We start from the raw sequence: 19,086 nt of genomic DNA on the forward strand, positions 1-19,086 counted from the left end.
TCGACTATTGTCTTCTTTTAAAGTCCTGTAATGTCTCCAATGCTTTGGTTTTATTCTCTACTGTTTTGTTCAATTTTATTATAACTGGCAATTCTTCTTAAAATAGCAAGAGGCAGTATGGTAACCATTGTTGATCACCTTGTATTTTGTTTTTACATTATCATAATGTCCATCCTTTTGATTTGACTGACTCTGTCCTGATATGTCGCATTTGGTTTTACTCTCTTCAAAAAGAGTAATAAGAACTGTGGGAATAATAAAACCCAAAATGTGTAATTGTCATTGTACAAAAGAAAAGAAAAGAAAGTGCTCTAAAGGTTATAACTGCATATATGTTTAAGTGTATAAGATAGATGACATATTACTGAGTTTTTTGGATCATTGAACAAAACTGTTTGCAATCTCACTGTGTGAAAGTCCACTTTATATGCTTCAATTTTGTAACTTGAACAACTACTTCTAAGATGAGAATATGTAATCTATTAACTAGTGATTTCTTACTGTTTATTTTTTAAACTTTGAATTACTTGTACCCTTCTGTTTTTTTTTGTTTTTCTCCTTAAATAAAAAAAAAAGAAAGAAAAATGCTTGCAATCTGAAAAGAAAAAGAAAGAGAAAGAAACATGCCAAATGGAAGTGAATGCTCACTTCGCAAATGAACTTCAAATAGCTAATAAATGTAAAAAGATACTTACCTACAATAGGTCAGGGAAATGCAAATTATAACAGTAATAAGCTATCTTTAAAAAATCCATCATACTGACAAAAATTTAAAATGTATCAATCTGTAAGCTTGGTAACATCCAGCACCAGCTGGAGAGTAGGAAAGCAGGCAGTTCTCAGCCCTGCTGGTGAGAGTGTGGCCTGTGGCAGTCCTTAGGAGGAAGCTAAATCAGTTGGTAAATCAATTAAAAAATCATACTTGAACACACCTTTTTGACCCAGCAGTCCCACTTTTGAAAAATCCAGCCTCTAGATTAATGACATATATGTATAAGGAAATTTATTGAATCTTTTTCTTCTGTAAGCCATACCCTTTGTGGGAGAAAGGGAGACCAAAATGAAAATAATCTGCAAGTTTTTTTTTTAAAATGGATAAAAAAATGAAAAGAAAGTGGATGAAGGGGCTGGGGATTTAGCTCAGCGGCATAAGCGCCTGTCGATCCCCGGGACCAATAAAAAGGAAAAAGACAAAAAAAAAAAAAAAAAAAAAAAAAAAAAAAAGAAAGAAAGTGGATGAAGAAGTTATGGAATATTATATAGTCCCACAAGGAATAAATTACAGGTACGTGAAACTGACCTGGAGTGACAAATACAAGTTCCAGAGTGATGATATAATAGCGAACATTTGTTGAACACTTACATTTGTGCTGTGGTTCCAATGTGGTTTGTCCCCCAAGGGTTGGTGTGTTGGAGGCTTGGTCTGCAGTGTGGTTGTTTTGAGAGGCATTGGACTTTTAAAAGGTGGGCCTAACAGGAAGCTTTAGGTGCCTGGGGACACTCTCTTTGAAAGGTTGAAGTAGTTCTGTGGAACTCCAGTCAGATTCTGTAAGAATTCTTACAAAAGAGGAGCTGGATTCTCCAGTGGGTCTCTGACTTCCAATCTCACCATATGATTCCTCCTGTTCACACACGTCCCATCCACCACGATCCACCATTTTGTGATGATGAGGCCCACATTTGGGGGAAGTGTCATCAGAGATTGACCCGGTGAGGCCACCCAAACCTGGACTTGCTGTCTGTAAAGCTGTGAGCTAAATAAACCTCTTTTCTTTCTAAGTTATTTAGGTATTATACTGTAGCAGTAGAAAATGAATTAATGTGCCATTCTAATCCATTTGGGTGTAATGTTCTTGTCAAATGTGAGCATGCACTCACCCTTATCTGTGTTCTTTCTGGGGTGTTCTGAGTTTTTGTTTTCTCTGTTTATCTGGTTGCTTTCCAGAAACATTGTCTGCTAGTGACTTCTTCTGTTCTCTTCAGTTTTTAAATTTTATCTCCCTTTAAAAATATGATGATTTCTGGAATGGCAGAAAGCAAGGGTGCCTTTAGCCTGCTTTCTTGAATGAGAATCCTTCAATATTATGTTGTTAAATAAGAAGCAGAAGAAAAGACAGCTCTGCAAGTGCATGTATTGATTTATAAATGATCTATGAGCAGAGATGAAGGTATGAGAAGGTGTACACAAGGATTAGCATCTGGATAAAAGAGAGCATTTGATTTGACACCTAGTGTCTTAGTTACTTTATGATCGTCGCTGAGACAAAATACCTGATGTCCAAGTTGGGAAAGGAAAGGTTTATTTCTTACAGTTTTTGGAGGTTTCAGTCCACACTCAGTTGGCTCCAAGACAGGCGGGCATGGCTGGACCACCGTTCATGGTGGCTGCAAACAGCAAGCTCAAACCAGCAAAGAGAAAGACACACCTTCTTCCTGCCATTACATCACATCCTGGCTCCACCCCTATGTGGGTGGAGCACTGACACCATCAATCCAAGCACTAGACAATGAACCATCACATACGAACAATGCAAACTCATGAGGCCTGGGGGACACAAACATAAACCATGACACCTAGATAATACGCAGTCCTTCAATGGAAACCCAGGCTGATTATTTTGTAAATAGCATTATTTCACTTTCCAACTGTGGACATGACCTGAATCAGCAAGGCACTTTAATTACAAGTATCATAATTACTATCATCAATTTTGAGCTATTTACCCAAAGAGTCAGTTATTTCCCTGTTGCCGACACCCACAGCTTAGAGGGATCTACTTGGCCTGGTTTCCAGTGGGTCCAGAACAGTCACCTGGCTCCGAGGCAGAAACTGCATGGTGAAAGGAAGGGGAGCAGCTACTTATCCCAGGGCACCCAGGAAGCAGACAGAGGGAGGAGCTGAGGACCAGAGCACACCCGTCAGGGCTGCACCCCGGTGAGCCAACAGAGCACCTCTGGCTACCAGACATAGTCCTGGATAAATCCTCAGCTACTAAAAGAAATCATCTTAATTAAGACCTTGAGGCTGAATAAAGCTTTTTTTTTCTTGGTAGTGGGATCAAACTCATAACCTCACTCTTGCCAGCCCTGAGTAAAGCCTTTAAAAAGCCTAGTAGTTAGGAACAAATCATATTGTCTTAAGATTTAAGACCTCTAGTGTATTAGTGGGCTTCAGTTGCCATAACAAAATATCATAGCCTGGATGGCTTAAACCTCATAATTTTATTTTCTCAGCTCCTGAGGCTCAAAGCCCCCATCAAGGTGTCACAGGATCTTTTCTGTGAGGGTTCTCCTCGCTTGCGGACAGCTGCCTTCTCAGTAGTATGGTGGGGATGTGACACCACTTTTCCTCCTTACAAAGGCACAGTTGAGCTGCATTAGGACCCACTCTCCCACCACCTCATAGGCCTCATCTCCAGACATAGCCACATGAGTGATGGAGGCTTCATCAGACGATTTTCAGGAGGGACACGATTCAGTCCATAGCAACCTTACCTTAGATTTCTGTGAAATTTTAAAGACATCTACAGAGAAAGGCGTATTAGAAAAGAAAGACAAAACTACCTTTAAGTGCACCTTTTACATGTTCTGACACCATATGACTTTAAAACTACTTCAGTCCGCACAACATTATGTATTTATAAAGTTATTTTCTTTACATTTCTGCTACTCAGTGGGCTAAGTTCATTAGAAGTCAGTGGAGCAGCATGTTGCATTATCAGGGTACAAAGCCACAGGGATAAAGACTATTTTAGCAAAAGCAGTCACATTTATTAATGTCCCCATAGAGTTGTGGTCAAAAACAATAAACTTAACCATAATAATTTTATACCCATTAAATAAATGGGTCCCTCCACCTGTAATTTCTAACATATTGCAAATTCTGTGGTAAGAAGGGAGGGAGAAAAAGAAGTCAATCTTTTCTTTCTTTCTTTCTTCCTTCCTTCCTTCCTTCCTTCCTTTCTTTTTTGCCTTTTTTATACAGAGCCTCACCATAGGGTTCAGGCTGGCCTTGAATTTGAAGCAATCCTTCTGCCTCAGCCTCCCAACTGTTGGAATTTTAGGCATGTATCACCACACCCAGCAAAACTTTGGAAAAACAACAAACCCAAAAGTGCACAAACAGATGATTTACATTACTTGGCAGCTCAGAATTCTGGCCAAGCACATGCAGAGAGTTACAAGCCCAGTTGGTCCCCTCAGCATAGGGGCAAGGATCTAAAACCCAAATGTTTGCTGGAAGGTCAGCAGGAGCACAAGAAAGGAATAGGAAAGGCAGGATGCTGTTTCTTTTCTTTCCCTAATATAAATCGAATACCATTTTTTTATACCAGTGCTAAGCCCTTTTCAAAAATGATGTGATTCAATTCTCTCACCAACTATTTCAGAGGAAGAAATCTGTTAAAAGAGAGAAGGGAGAGAAGAAAGAGGAGGAGGCCAAAAGAGTGAAAAGAAGAGGAAGAGACACAAAGAGAGGAAGTGAGACAGCGAGTAATGGGGAGAATAGGGCATGCAAATCAGGGAATGCAAAGCAGCTGCCTTGGAAGCCTCTGTGCCCACCACCTCGGGCTGTTGTCTACACCTACAAATATTGTTGGATCTTGGTGTCACTTCTCAGAAAGAAGGGTCCTGGCGGCAGAGGCTGTGTCTGCCCTGTTGATCCTGGTGCCCCTTGCTGTGTCCTCCTGTGGACTGCACATTTGGCGCAACTCGCTAAGGATTTACTCACTCTCTAGCCAGGCCTCACATACGGTGCTGCCTGGTCCCTTCCCCTAGCTCCTTCCAGACCATTTCCCATGCAGTGCTCACAGCGATGTTTTTCAATGTAGATCAGATAGTTTTGAATAAAATCCTGAAGCTTACTTTCTAAGCTGTGTTTACAACCCCTGACCACATCTGCCCTCCTCTTCCTGTTCTCCCTACTTTGGTGCTTGGCTCTACCCCATCACTCGTGCTCAGTTTTACCTCTGCACGAGCTGCTGCTTTTGCTGCTATTTTGTTTAATTATTTTAGAGAAATACATGGGCAAATAAGCACATATGGGATGTTCATTGTAATTCTGTGTATGACACAATAATTGAAAACAACCTCATATCCTGTGTAGTAGAAGGACCTATAGACTGGTATAAACTCTCTGTATTTCAGAATATTATGCAGCAGTGAAAAAGACTGATGTGTACTAGTGGAGTATAAGCTGGCACAGTACCCAAAAAAATCAATTTGGCAAAGCTTATCAAAACTGAGTATCCAATATACTTTGTGTAGTTTCCTTCCTGGGAATATATCCTGCAGATGTACTTGCACAGATGGAAAGCAACATAGGTGCAATGTTCTTTATTATAATAATCATTGTAATAGCAAATATCAAAGACAACTCAAGATTCCATCCACAGGGGGTTACAGGGGATTATGGAAGAACCACCCAGAAATAGCAAACCTCTGTGAAAAAAGTTCTTTGAAATTTGTGGGTATGGGGACTTCAAGGTGTGAGCAGTACATAAAATATGTGTAAAATTTATCTAAAAAGGGAAGAAATCAGATTCTATATTCATGTTCCTATTTGGTTCAATGAATAAAGAATAATTAGTTGTAAAAAATAAACAACAGTGGTTACCTATCAACCTGATGTAGGATCTGTGTAAGTGAGGAACCAGAAAAGGGAGGGAATGTCACTGTTCATCTTTTAATAGTTTGAATTTTAAGCATGCAGATATGTTGCCTTCCATACACACAGCAAGGAAGAGATGGGTTGACATGTAATGCGATGAAAAATCTGCCAGACATATTAAGAAAAATAAGCACGTTGTAGAACAACACACACACATGTCCACCTTTAAAGACGGTGGTGATGGTGGGGAAACTAGGAGGCACTTCCCCGTTAGCCATGTGGTTCAACTTTGTGCTCAGGAAGAAAGTAGTGTATATTACTTGTTCATCGATTGTAAATAAGAGAATTAGAAAGATTGCTGGGTCAGGCAATTGATTAGGTCAAGGGTCAGGTTCTGGGAGCAGGTGACACTAGGTGACAGTACTGATCTAGAAATGGAGCTGGTATACTAGATTTTGAAGATTTCTTACAAATAGAAGAATGTAAAATATCTCAGTGCTAATCTTTAATTTCATTATATGCTTAAGTGATAATATTTTGGATAATTGTGGTAAGCAAATATAGTATTCAAAGTAATTACAACTGTTTCTGCTTTTTTAAAATATAGCTGGTTGGCAACTTTAATTTTTTTTTGGTACTGGGAATTAAACCAGGACCTCACGCTTGCCAGGCAGGTGCTGTGCTGCTGAGCTACATGCCCGGCCCCAACAACTTTAAATTGCAAATATGGCTCCCATTTTGTTTCTGCTGGATAAGTGGTGGAAAAACACAATTCGGATTCAGCATGGATATTATAAAAAGTGCAGGAAAAGGCTGAGGGGGATCCTGGAGAGGAGAGGCATTTTGGAAATGATGGAACTCTTGCTTTGGTACACTTTGATCCCAGATAGTCTTTGGTTTTTATTTCAGATGAATGGGGAGAGCTGGGGACCTGCTATGTAAGGTATGTAAGGTGATTGTATTCTATCCAGGAGACATTCAGCAGTTCTTGCGCTATTACAACATTTTTTTTACACTTTTTTTTTCTTTCTTTTTATCGGTACTGGGGATCGAACTCACAACCGCCTGCTTGCAAGGCAGGTGCTTATGCCGCTGAGCTAAATCCCCAGCCCTACAACATTATTTTATGGTGGTTGTTTTTACTGTGGCATTCTTCTTTCTTATTTCACTGTATTGGGGATTGAACCTAGGGCCTCCACACTAAGCTACATCTGCAGAAATATATATATATATATATATATATATATATATATATATATGTATGTATTTTTTTTTTTTTTTGAGACAGGGTCTCTCAGTGTAGCTTGGATGGGACTTGAACTTGTGGTTCCTGCCTCAGACTCTCTGGGGCTGGGATCACAGGTGTGAGCCGCCATGCCTGGCCTTTTTCCTTTTTTTTTAAATTTTGAGACAGGGTCTTGCTAATCTTTTAAATTGTGCAGACTGGGCTTGAATTTATGATCCTTCTGCCTCAGCTTCCCAGAGTGTTAGAATTATAAGTAATTATAGATATGCAGATTATTTTTATATTCTTGATATACCTGCTGTGGACTCGCATTCCAGACTCTCACTAAAGTCCTCTCAGAGAAGCCTGCAAGGTCAGTATTATTATCTCTAGTTTACACATAAGGAAACGGTGGCTCAGAAAATTTAAATCATTAATTAATTGTTCATGGTTCATGCATTGTTTGTGGTGGATTTGGGACTTAAGCTAACTCGTCTGGCAGCAAAGGCATGTGTTTCAGAGGCCATAACATGTCCGGCTTGTTACGCCCCCTGAAGAATCCCGACCAGTTGGGAAGGAAGGAATATGCAACACGTCCAGGTCTTGGCAGCCGCAGGTGCAGCTGAGTTTAATCGCCTCACTGTGTTTAGACCCTACCGTATGTTCCCTGCCTGCAGTACCACTGGGGCTAAAAGTTTTAAAATCCTGTTCTGTGCTGGATTTAGGTCACATATGTGATCGATCATTTAAAAACTAGACCTGAAGGTGCTAGGGATGACATAACATTTTTCTAACTGATATGTACAATTTAGCAAAATAGTGAGAGAGAGATGAGGGGGAGAGAGGCAGGTAGAAAGGGGAAGACAGAGGGAGAGAGAAGCCAGTGAGTGAGCTTAGGTCTTCAAAATATGAAAGATAATGTAGGTTATTTTCCTCTCCCTTTCTCCTCTCAGCAGAACTATTGTATTCAGATAACATGAATTCCACATAAACCTTCATTGTCATCTTTTTCCTCTTGCCATCCTTTGGCTTAGGCCTAGGCATCTGCATATCTTTGACCAATGAGACTTGAGGAGAAAATCTGCGGGGACAGCTCCCAGGCATCTCCCCTTCTCGCCCTCCCACCTTTCCTCCTTCCCTTCCCTCTTCTTCCCTTTTTGTGGTCCTGGGGGTTGAATCCAGGCCCTTTTCACTGAGCTGCATTCTGGGCCCTTTTTTATTTTTCAGTTTGTGTTTTGAGATAGGGCCTCCCTAAGGCACTGAACGGCCCAGGCTGGGCAGGGTTATGCACTGCAGGAAGTGGGAAACTGAAAAGGACAGGTAGCACGTTTGCATCTTCCCGTTCTTTTCAGGGGATTTATGTTCTTTTAGGGAAGAGAGAAAAATAATGACACAGTGAGTGAAAGCCTGTCTGGAATGAAGTACAAAATACAGGGGTACAAAGGAGTAGGGGACCAAGAAGATGGGTACAAAGATGAGAGGATCAGGCAAGGGTGGGCGGAGGGGCAAGAGAGGAGCCTGCAGTTCTGCTCTGCATCAGGGAAGCCAGAAGAGGAACTTGGAGAGAGGCAGTGTGTGTTAACAGAGACAGGAAAGGGCAGGACCTGGGGAGGGAGGTGGAGCCGGGATGGCTGGAGCTCAGGGGAGCAGAGCGAGAGGAAGGCGAGGAGGAGGCTGGCGGAAGGTAGCCTCCTTCCTCCAGAACAGTGAAAGGAATGAATCTTTCAAAATGTGCAACAATGTGATGTATACCACATGAAAGAAAGCGTGAACAATCTTTTCCATGATTGTAAGTAAACACAGAAAACAAGCTTCAAGTTCCAGAAATGGGCCTTGCTAATTATTGTTTTTTGGAGGATATTAAAATAAATTATGAGTAATGGAGGTAATATATACATATAAAAGAAAGAAACAGTTCAGAATTACCACTGGAGAATCAATTGACACATCAATGTATTGCAAATAGTAATCACATCTCGGTTGCTCTGCTATTCTTGTTATTGTTTTTTGTTTGGCCTTGGCTTTTGTCTTCATATGAAATCATGACATATCAAAAATTATAGTTTATAAAATAATCTTTTTTCGCTATCTCCACAAAGACAAAAAAGTATCTAGTCAATAGTTTTGAGGAATATGAGCTGGGCATGGTGGCTCATGCCTGTAATCCCAGCACTCGGGAGGCCGAGGCAGGAGGATTGTTGCGAGTTTGAGACGAGCCTGGGCTACAAAGTGAGCTCAAGGCCAGCCTGAACTGCATTGTGAGACAAAAAGACAAAAAAAAAAAAAAAAAAAAAAAGTTTTGAGGAATAAATAATATTTTCAGGGAAACCAAAGTACATATAGTGAAATAAATTTTCTATTACCTGTTGCCCCAGAATCTTATTTCCTTCCCTAGTGGAAAGCATAGTTGCCAGTTTTAAAGGATAAATATTGCATGTATGCACAGGCAAATAAATGTACAAATTGTATCATGTGAAGCAAGTTGTCATAAACAAATTACCCCAAAACTTATCATCTCAGAACAATAAACATATATGATGGTGCGTTTTCTGCAGCTGAGCTGACCTTCCTTCTGGCTTTCAAAAGGCTGGAGTCCCGTGTGCTGTGGTTCCTGCACAGCCCAAGTCAAAGGGTTGTTGGCCGAGTTCAGTTCTCAAGGTTGCTGGACTGAAGGCCCCATTTGGTTGCTGGCTTTGAATCTGAGGTTTCCCTCATCTTTGTGCAATATGGGCCTCACCCTGGGGCACCTGCCAGCATGACAGCTGGCACCACTGGAGCAAATGAGAGAAAAGAGCTAGACCAGGCCAGCAAGGCAAGAGGCCAAAAGGTTTTTTGTTTGTTTGTTTTTTGTAATCTAATCTCCTAAAATGATTCAATCATTTTTGCTAAGTTCTGTTTGTTGCAAGCCACTTGTTAGGTTTAAATCCACACTCAGGGGAGGAAGTTAGGCATAGGCATGATCAGAAGTTGGAGATCAATGTGGGCCATCACGGGAGTTGCTTACCACACATTTGTACATTGTATACCTTATAGGCGTCTTTAAAACACACACACAAAATTCTCTACCTTGCATTTGTCATGCAGCAGTGTGTCTTGAGGCAATTTCCTAGATGTACATTAATTTCTTCCCCATTTTTCTCTCAGTGGCATTGAATTTCAGCTCCATCTACATAGCAGTCTTTGGCTTTGTGTAGCTTAAAGTCCTGTGTTGGTGACTATCCAGGCTGTAGTGACTTTTGCTGCATATATTGTTTATTTGTGTGAGAGTGAATCCTAACAGGTAAATGCTTACAAGTGGAACTGCCAAGTCAAATGGCATATGCAGTTCCCATTTGGATAGCTGTGGCCAAATTGCCATCCAAGGGAGGTTGTAGCAGTTTATCTTCAAACCCTGTTATGGCTTGTATCTAGATGTTCCCCCAAGCCTCATGTGCCATAGGTGTGGCTTTTGGTGGTGGCTGAATTATGGGTGTGTGATAATTAAATTGATTTAGCATAGATCTAGGTGTGGACAATAGAAGCCCCATCACGGATGTGGGTGGTGCCACCCAAAGACTTGTAGCCTGGATGAAATCTAAAGGGACAGAAGAAAGGCAGGCTACTGCTGCTACTGCTGCTGTTGCTTGTTCCTGCCGTATCCTGCCTGCTGTGCTGTGCCGTGGACTGTTTCTCCTCTGCAGTGCCCCTCTGCCATGCCACCCTGCCTTGGAGCTGGCCAACATTGGACTGAAACATTTATAAACTGTGAGCCAAAATAAACTTTTCCAACCTTAACTTATGGGTGCTGAGTATTTTGTCTTAGCAATGAGTAACCAATGCAAACCCCAAAATGTAAGCATTATCTACTGTATTCACAGTTTCTTCAAGCATATTTTCCACAAATTTTAATGAAAAAGGAAGAGACAAAACTAAGTATCAGTCTGTTAATCTGCACAAACTAGAGCAGTTAATTTGTATTAATTAAAGATGGACTGTGGTTCTGTTATTTCTTTAGTGTCATCTAGATTTACCAGTTTTTCCAGGGCTGGGGATTTAGCTCAGCAGGCGTAAGTGTCTGCCTTGCAAGTGCAAGTCGAGAGTTCCATCCCTGGTACCAAAAAAAAAAAAAAAAAAAAAAAACAAAAAACCTCTTCCCTTACCAGTTTTTCCTAGCATAACATACACATCCCTGAGTATAGGCCCTTGTGTACCTGGTGATCCGTTCTGGACCCTGTCACCATAACCTTAGATAGTTCTCTCTGAGGGTTATGTGACTTTCTTAAGATCACTTAGTAGTCAGCTTATGAAGTACAGGGAGGACACAACACTAGTCCATAGCAAACTATGTTTATGCTGAGTAATTACTAGCTTTGGAAACTTCACAGTTTTAGCCATGTTTGTCTTTTCTCCTGTGGTTTCAGGCATTACAAAGACAGAAATAGCTAGGTAGGTGTGGTGGCACATTTGATCCCAGCTACCCAAGAGATTGAGGAAGGAGGATCACGAGTTTGAGGCCAGCCTGAACAGTTTAGCAAGACTTTGTTTCCAAATAAAAAACAAAAAGGGTTGGGGATGTATCCTAGCAGTAGAACACCCCTTTGTTGGGTCCTCACTACCACCAAACCAAATCAAGCCAAATCACACCACACCACACCACAGAGTATTGGGATAAAAGAGGTCTAAGTTTGGGCCATTTGCAGACAACGGGGTGAGGGAACAAAGGCATACTAGCAAACAAGCCCAGTCTGGGAACCAGTGCCATGAGCGGGCCCCCGGTGGACTGGGAAAAGCCAAACCCCAGCCCCTTCCACCTCGCAGGCTGGCAATAAAGAAGTACCAGACTCCCTCCACGACCCATTTGTCTGCTAATCAGAGAAGCACAGGCTGTGATAATAGCTATTTAGGTGAAATGCAATTGAATGCCTGGAGTGCTTTGGTGTTTCACTGACATTGCAGGTCTAGGGCCAGTGATCAGGTCATAAGTTCAGAGGACAGCAGTAAGCAGTGTGGCATCTAGGGGCATCTCCTTCTGAGGATTGTAACCATTGTTGATTACCTGTGGTCTTGTTTTGAGGTCCTATATCGTTTCCACTGTTTTGTTGGGTTGAGTTTTATTCTCTCTTGTTTTGTTCAATTATATTAAATCTGATGACAAGGAGCAGCTACTTCAAAGATAGCAAAATATATTACGATAGTAACTTTGGATTTACTATTGGCTTGTTTTGAAATCCTTTATTGCATTCATTGTTTTGTTTTTATTGTTTCTATTCTATTCTGTTTTATTTTTACTATGTCTGTAGTTACCTGCAGCTATTTTGAAGACATCAAAAGGCATTATAGTAACTATTGTTGATTTTGTAATGTTTTGAAGTCCTGTATCTCTTACACTTGTTTTAATTGGTTTTATCCTCTTTAAAATAAAAAAAAATTTAAAATAGTCTAAGTTTGCATGTTCTACTTTCCTTCAGATTCTGGAATCCATATTTCAACAAGGAAGGTTGTTCCTTTATTAAATGATTCTAGAGATTTTAAAATTATTTTGTCCAATGAATTGAAATCAGAGATCAGTTGTTCTGTGCCTCCATCCAAAGCTTTCTTGTCTGCCTTAGGGAATAACAAGGAAAAGTCTTTGTTCCTTTTCAACGGCTTCCACAGCTTCCTGTGGTCTTCTCCCGTAGGATGATTTAATCTACGTAATTCTTCTTCCCAAGAATTGGTTTTTACATGTACCGCAACACTGATTCCTCTTCTCTGAACATATTCCTGTCCCAGGATTCTAAAAGATGTCAAGCTTGAGGGCCTCAGAGTGCCTGTCTTTCTGCGGGTCCTCATATGATAGTAGGTGTCTGCTTAGGACCATTGATCAAGAGTGTATATTAAGACAAAGATCTGTCATAAATTCAAGAATGCCTGGACAATATCCGTAGTAACATTATTTACTATAGCCAAAAGTTAGAAGTTCTGGGTGTGAACCCCACTACCTGAAGACAAAAAGCATCCCCCCAAAAAAGGAAGGAAATAAATTCTGACATATGCTACGTAAGGTTAAGTGGTCCCCTGACATTTGCCAGAGATTAAGGAAAGGGATCATGGGATCATGTTATGTTTCCCAGGCTGGCCTTACTCCTGTTCTCAACCCATCCATCTCGTTCTGAGCAGCACAGCATCCCATTAGAATTATTATTTAATGGGTACAGGATTTCATTTTGGGAGTGAGAAAAAGTTTCTTAGTGGTGATAGTGTACAATGCGAATATACTTAAAGACACGCAGAATGGCTAAAACAGCAAATTTTGCTCCTCCCCCTTCCTGACATTGCCCTCATTCCACAGAGAGCCTCTGGGGCCCTCTGTCTTCGGTAGCACCATTTCCCAGATCAGAGGTGACTGCACCAAGCACAAGCAGCTAACCTGAACTGGACCACTCAGAAGCTCACTCCTGAGAATTCAGAATTTGATCTCAAGAACTTTCTGTTACTCTTTGTGTAGGAGTAAAAATGAGATGGTCTGGTTGGGATCTGTATGTAGTCATAGTTGTTCGCATTTGTTAATTGATTCATCAAACACTTATTGTTGGCCCACTCTGCCAAATAGTGTGCTCCTGGCCTCCTAGAGAAGCAAAGCAAGCTTGACTGTAGAGAAATGATCACTGATTATCACTCATATTTTTGTTATCTGAATATTTTGTGAGCTGTTCCCTCAATAGGATTTTTTTTTCTTTTTGAGTCAGCATCTATGTAGCTCAAGCTGACCTTAGGGTTGGCCTACAACTGTGGCAATCCTCCTGCCTCAGGCTCAAGAAAAATTTTAAAATTGTGTAAAGAACACCAGGTTCACGGGCAGGAGTTTTCTGTTCGCTCCCAGGGAATCTGTGACAGCAGGTGTCTGTTTACAAACTGCAGCAGCGCCACCACGTGGCAAAGCGGTAAAGAATGATTGGATCGTGTGTAGAAATCGGTCAGTTTGTGAAAAAAAATTTAAATGGATGAAAAGACAATTGCATTACTGTGCATGAGTTGAGATTTTAAAGTCTGTTTAAGTCAGCATCATTTTAATTTTTAATAAATGAATCAATACTGTGCCAATGTTCCTGAGAAGCTGGTAACAATTATCAGGAATTGGTTCCAAAGATTAAATCTTGAGCGCTGGCCATGAATCCCCAGGGCTTTACTTAGGACTGTTTCCTGTTTCCTCTAACGCAAGGCCAGTCTTCTCCTGTGCTTTTGAGAAGCCATCTCTGGTGTCCATTTCATTCATTAACAAATACTTACCGAGTGCCCGCCTAGTGGTTATTCTGTTCAAAGCACTATGGATAAAGGAGTGAAAAAAAGCACTCTGAAGTTTTCCCCTTCACTGTGACACAGTTGTCTCCTTTATGCCTCAAAAGCCCTTGACAAGACAGAACCATCTCATCCCATCTGTCTGGATTAGAAATAACTGTTTATCAGGACCATTCCCATGTTGATGCTTTGCTGGTCAAAGCTGTGTCCTACCAGCCAGGGACAAAATATATAAACAGAAATTTTTATAGATCCTATAGAGTGAGCAGTAACGTTTCCAAAGATGTTCATGTCCTAATCCCTAGAACTTACAAATACGTCACCTCACATGGCAGGGAGACTCTGCAGAAGTGCTAAGTGAAAGCTCTTGAGGTGAGAGATGTTCCTAGATTGTCACAGTGAGACTGATGTAAGGATTCTACCCTTATGAAAGGGAGGTGGCAGACTTAGGGATATAAGGAAGGAGGTAGATGTCACAGAGAAGATGCTGCACTGTTGGCTTTGAAGATGTTGGATGGTCCACAAGCTAAGAAATGTAGGTGGACCGCTGAAGCTGGAAAGGCAAGGAGAAAGATTCTCCTCTAGGGTCACCAAAAGGAGGCCAGCAGGCGTGCTGACCTCTTGAGCAGTTAAGGTAACATATGTGAGCTGTTTAGACTAGCTTTAGTTGAGCACAGTGGTTCACCTCTGCAGTTCCAGTCCTTGGGAGGCTGAGGCAGAAAGAGTTTGAGTCCACTACATAGTCAGTTCAAGGCCAGCCTGAACTACACAGTGAGACCCTGTCTCACAAAAACCAAACCAAAACAACAAAAAACAAAAACAACTTCTCCAAAACAACAATAACAACAAATCAAAACCAAACCAAGCAACCTACTAGTTTTGTAGTAATTTGTTACTGAAGCAACAGGAGCCTATATCAATTTCTATCTGTCCTCCTAATCTGCCTTCCACACTGTCTGTTGTCACTAATGACAGAGCAGGTATTTCTACTTTGTTTCTTTTTTCTTTTTATTTAAAAAAAACTAAAACAGAAAAAGAGGGTAGACATGATACAGAAGAAATCATCTCTGGTTGATATATTACATTGTTATCTTAGAAGTAGTTCAAGTTACAAAATCAAAGCATAAAAAGTGAGCAGACAATGACAGCACAAACTATTCTGTTTGATGAACTATCAAAAACTTAGTAGTACGGTTATCTATCTTGCACACTTAAACATACATACAGTTATATATGTATACCTACAAGTTGTTCTTTCCATTTGAGCACTTTCTTTCCCTTTCATTATTGTAATATCTATTATGCATTTTGGATCTTATTACTGTTTGTTTTTTATTACTATTATTTAATTTTTACAGTAGAGAGACAATACAATATTTATAAATGTGAGTCTGGTTTATTTCACTTATAAGGATAGTCTCAAGTTGCCTCCCTTTACCTATAAAAGCCTCAAGACAATCCTTTTGTATAGCTTAGTAGTATTCCATTGTATAAAATACCATATCTTTTTCATCCATTCCTCAGTTGATGTGCATTTTGATAGTTTCCAAGTTTTAGCTATTACAAACTGTGCTGTTATAAACAGGGGTGCACATATATCATTGTGACATGAGCTTTTTCAATTTTTCTGGGAAAATACCCAGGAGGTGAATAGCTGGATTGAATGGAACTTCTAAGCCTAGTTTTCCGAGGAATTTCCATGTTGATTTCCCTAGTGGCTGCACCAGTCTATACTTCCCCCAACAGTGGAGCAGTGTTCCTTTCCCCCACAGCCCCGCCAACATTTGTTATCAGTTGATTTCTTGTTGGCAGCCATTCTTTCTGGAGTGAGACAACTGCCCTGGAAGTACTCCAAATAATTAAAAAACTGGGATCTCATATTATTAAAAAGTTTTTACACTTCAAGAAGAATCACCAACAAAGTGAAAAGAAAACCCACAGAATAGGAAAGAATTTTAGCCAGCTGTCCCTCAGATAAAGGACTTATCAGAATATCAAGGCCCCCAAATCCAAAGACCCTCTCCAAAAATGGGGCATCTGAGTTGAATATGCATTTCTCAGATGAAGATATACAAATGGCAAATAAATACATGAAGAAATGTTCACCATTACTGGTCATTCGAGAAATGCACATTAAAACAGCATTGAGATTTCATCTCACTCTACTTTGTTTCTGTTTGGCCCCAAGTCATGGCAGTGTCTTGATTTGTGATGACACAGGCCAGCATTTCTCAACAGGCTGACTACTGTCCTTGTTTGGTGTATCCTCCCATCCTCTGAGTTTTTTTTATGTGCATTTTAAATTCTGAATCTTCAATTCTATGGTTTCCAAAAAACTTAACATATAATTCAATGTGCAACCCAGAAGTTATTCTCATCATGAGGACACTAGACGAATTCTCATTAAAGTCAGGAGCAAGATAAGGCTGTCTATTAGTACTCTTTCTCAGCATTATTCCTGGAGGGACTGGCTAATGTACTTACCCAAAGAAGGTAAGAGATTTAAAAGGGGCAGGAGGAAATAAGCTTATAACTATTTGCAAGTAATACTGTTATATAACTGAAAGTTAAGGGAATGAACTGGAAAGCTGTAAATAATAAAAGTATTTGAAAACATATTACACATTAATATATAACAATAACAATTACTTGGGACATATACAAGAGAGAAAAACCTTATTCTATGTATAGCACCAACAGAAAAGATAAAATATCTAAGAATTAACATAAGAGGAAATATACAAAGTAAATGTGAAGCAAAAGAAGAAAGGTACACCATGTTTTTTTAATAGAAAGACTTACTATGTACTTAATATCATGGTAGTTATACCTGTTATTTATTTATTTATTTATTTATTGTCTTTTTCCTTTTTTTATTGGTACCGGGATCGAACTCACGACTGCCTGCTTGCAAGGCAGGCACTTATGCCGCTGAGCTAAATCGTTATACCTGTTATTAATAACCAGGTATAATTAATAAGAGCGATAGACTTGTTTTCATTTTTCTCTAACTTCAGTCTCTATCAAGACCCAGCTCCCCTTTTTTGGAGATCACTTTGTGTTCTGGGCAGCAATATGTAGCCCAGGCTGGCCTTGAATTTGAGGCAAGCCTCCTCCCTCCACCCGCTAAGTGCTTGGATTATAGGCATGTGCTGCCACACCTTTTACATTATTTGGTTTTATGAGTTTCAGCTTTATGGGCCCTTCACTGTGTAGAGCACATAGGCTAAATGAGGCTTTATTTGTGGTGGTCCAAGTCATGCCCAACTTTGGATACCAAGCCACTGGCAAAAGAGGGTTCCCTACATGCTGCTATCTGTTGGCTCACATCATGGGCAACCCAAGTCCTCTGTCTCTGTCTCTGTCTCTGTCTCTGTCTCTCTCTGTCTCACACACACACACACACACACACACACACACACAAACACACACATGATTTCCTCAGTATTCCATTTGGAGCAGTATTCCATTTTGGAGTAATTTTTATTACTTTCGATACAATAATGGCTACATAAGCAAAGCTATTTTTATCAAGACAATAATTAAGAGTTACTTTGTCTTTACCATGTCACCAGCCCATTTTTGGGTTTTATACTTTTTGTCATGATTTTTACATATCATTTACTTCCAGGTATTTTTGCTTTAAAAAGGAATGCCCCTCCTATTGGAGTGCAGTGACACACACCTGTAATCCCAGCTACTTGGGAGGCTGAGGCAGAAAAATTATAAAAGTTAGGCTATCCTGGGCCTGGTCTGAAAAATAAATGCAAAGGGCTGAGGGTGTAGCTCAGTGGCGGAGCCTTATATTGAAAGAAAAATAAAAAAGCCACAGCTGCCTACTATTGTCAAATGAATTCTATAATCAATAAGTAAGGTAATTCTATAATCAATAAGTAAAGTAATGAATTCTATAATCAATAAGTAATCAATATAATCAATAAGGAGATAAGGGAGAAAAGCTGCTGTTGCCACTGAAATCTTACCTTGCAGGGCAGGCAGTTGGGGTGGGTGTGAAGTGGGAATTAAATTCCCTGGAAGGATGGAAATCCGTACAGACCACACATTCCTTGGATGCTGCTCCTCCATTGAAATCTCTCTTTTAAAAGTCTACATGTGATCTTAGTTATCTCTTCATTTTCTTTCTTCAGACTTTCACATGCTAAAAATGCAGTTAATGCCAAATGAGCAGATGGATGGGATTGTGTGCTCAGCATCCTATATCTGGAAGCCTAGAGAGCAGGGGGAAGCTGTTTAAAAAGTCTCTGCAATGAAAGCAGTATGATCTGAGAGCAGTCCTTTATCCATCACAGGTTCTGGCTTTCAGTAATCATTTTTAAGGTCTTCATCTCTTAGTGTGCAGTGTCTACAGACATTTGGATTGTTAAAAGCTCTCTCCATACTACCATCCCCCACTTTCAAAGAGATGCAGAAATTTTGGGAGCCTCTAAAATTAGTGTGGATCCTAGACACTGAGCCTTCTGTTCCTTGGCTGATAAATTGGTTCCTGGTGCCTGGAAGACTGGCTGTTAATACTCCTATCATCACTCCTGGGTAAGATCTATGCCTTTATGTCAGAAGTAGAAAATTAAAACGTCCACCAGGAAATCAGGTATAGGGAATCTGTTATCAGGTACAGGTCTGGAGAACTGGGGTGTATAGCCTTGTTCCCCACCGGTTCCTGCATCTCATCTAACTGGAGTGTCATCCAGTGTTGCCAGACTTTTTCTGTTTTCAAGAAAAGCTGAATTTTTAGTGGCTTATATCTGCCACCCCAACATTCTGGAAGGCTGATGCAGGAGGATTTCAAATTTGAGCTCAGTCCAGGCAACTTAAAGAGACCTAGTGATTTTATAAGACTGTGTCAATAAAAGGTCTGGAGATATGGCTCAATGTGAAGGTCTTGGGCTTGGATTCCATCCCTGGCACTGAAAGAAATAAAAGTTAAATTTTATTCCAAATCTCCCAATTTTAAATGCTAGCTCAAATTTCAAAGACA

At 40.3% G+C, this 19,086-nt stretch overlaps 1 protein-coding gene across 2 annotated transcripts in view; it reads right to left on the minus strand.

Moving 5' to 3' along the window:
* Paqr9 (progestin and adipoQ receptor family member 9) overlaps positions 1 to 19,086 on the minus strand; it is a 46,883-nt gene that overhangs the window by 26,782 nt on the left and 1,015 nt on the right. For both annotated transcript variants that reach the window (XR_001202794.2, XM_063249135.1), the window contains exon 2: positions 18,074 to 19,015. The gene's annotated coding sequence lies outside the window, so the exon portion shown is untranslated. The remainder of the gene's footprint in view (positions 1 to 18,073; positions 19,016 to 19,086) is intronic.

Source organism: Cavia porcellus, unplaced genomic scaffold (assembly GCF_034190915.1).
Source record: "Cavia porcellus strain 051 isolate PalLab524CR breed Dunkin Hartley unplaced genomic scaffold, mCavPor4.1 scaffold_5, whole genome shotgun sequence".
Taxonomy (NCBI): Eukaryota; Metazoa; Chordata; class Mammalia; order Rodentia; family Caviidae; genus Cavia; species Cavia porcellus.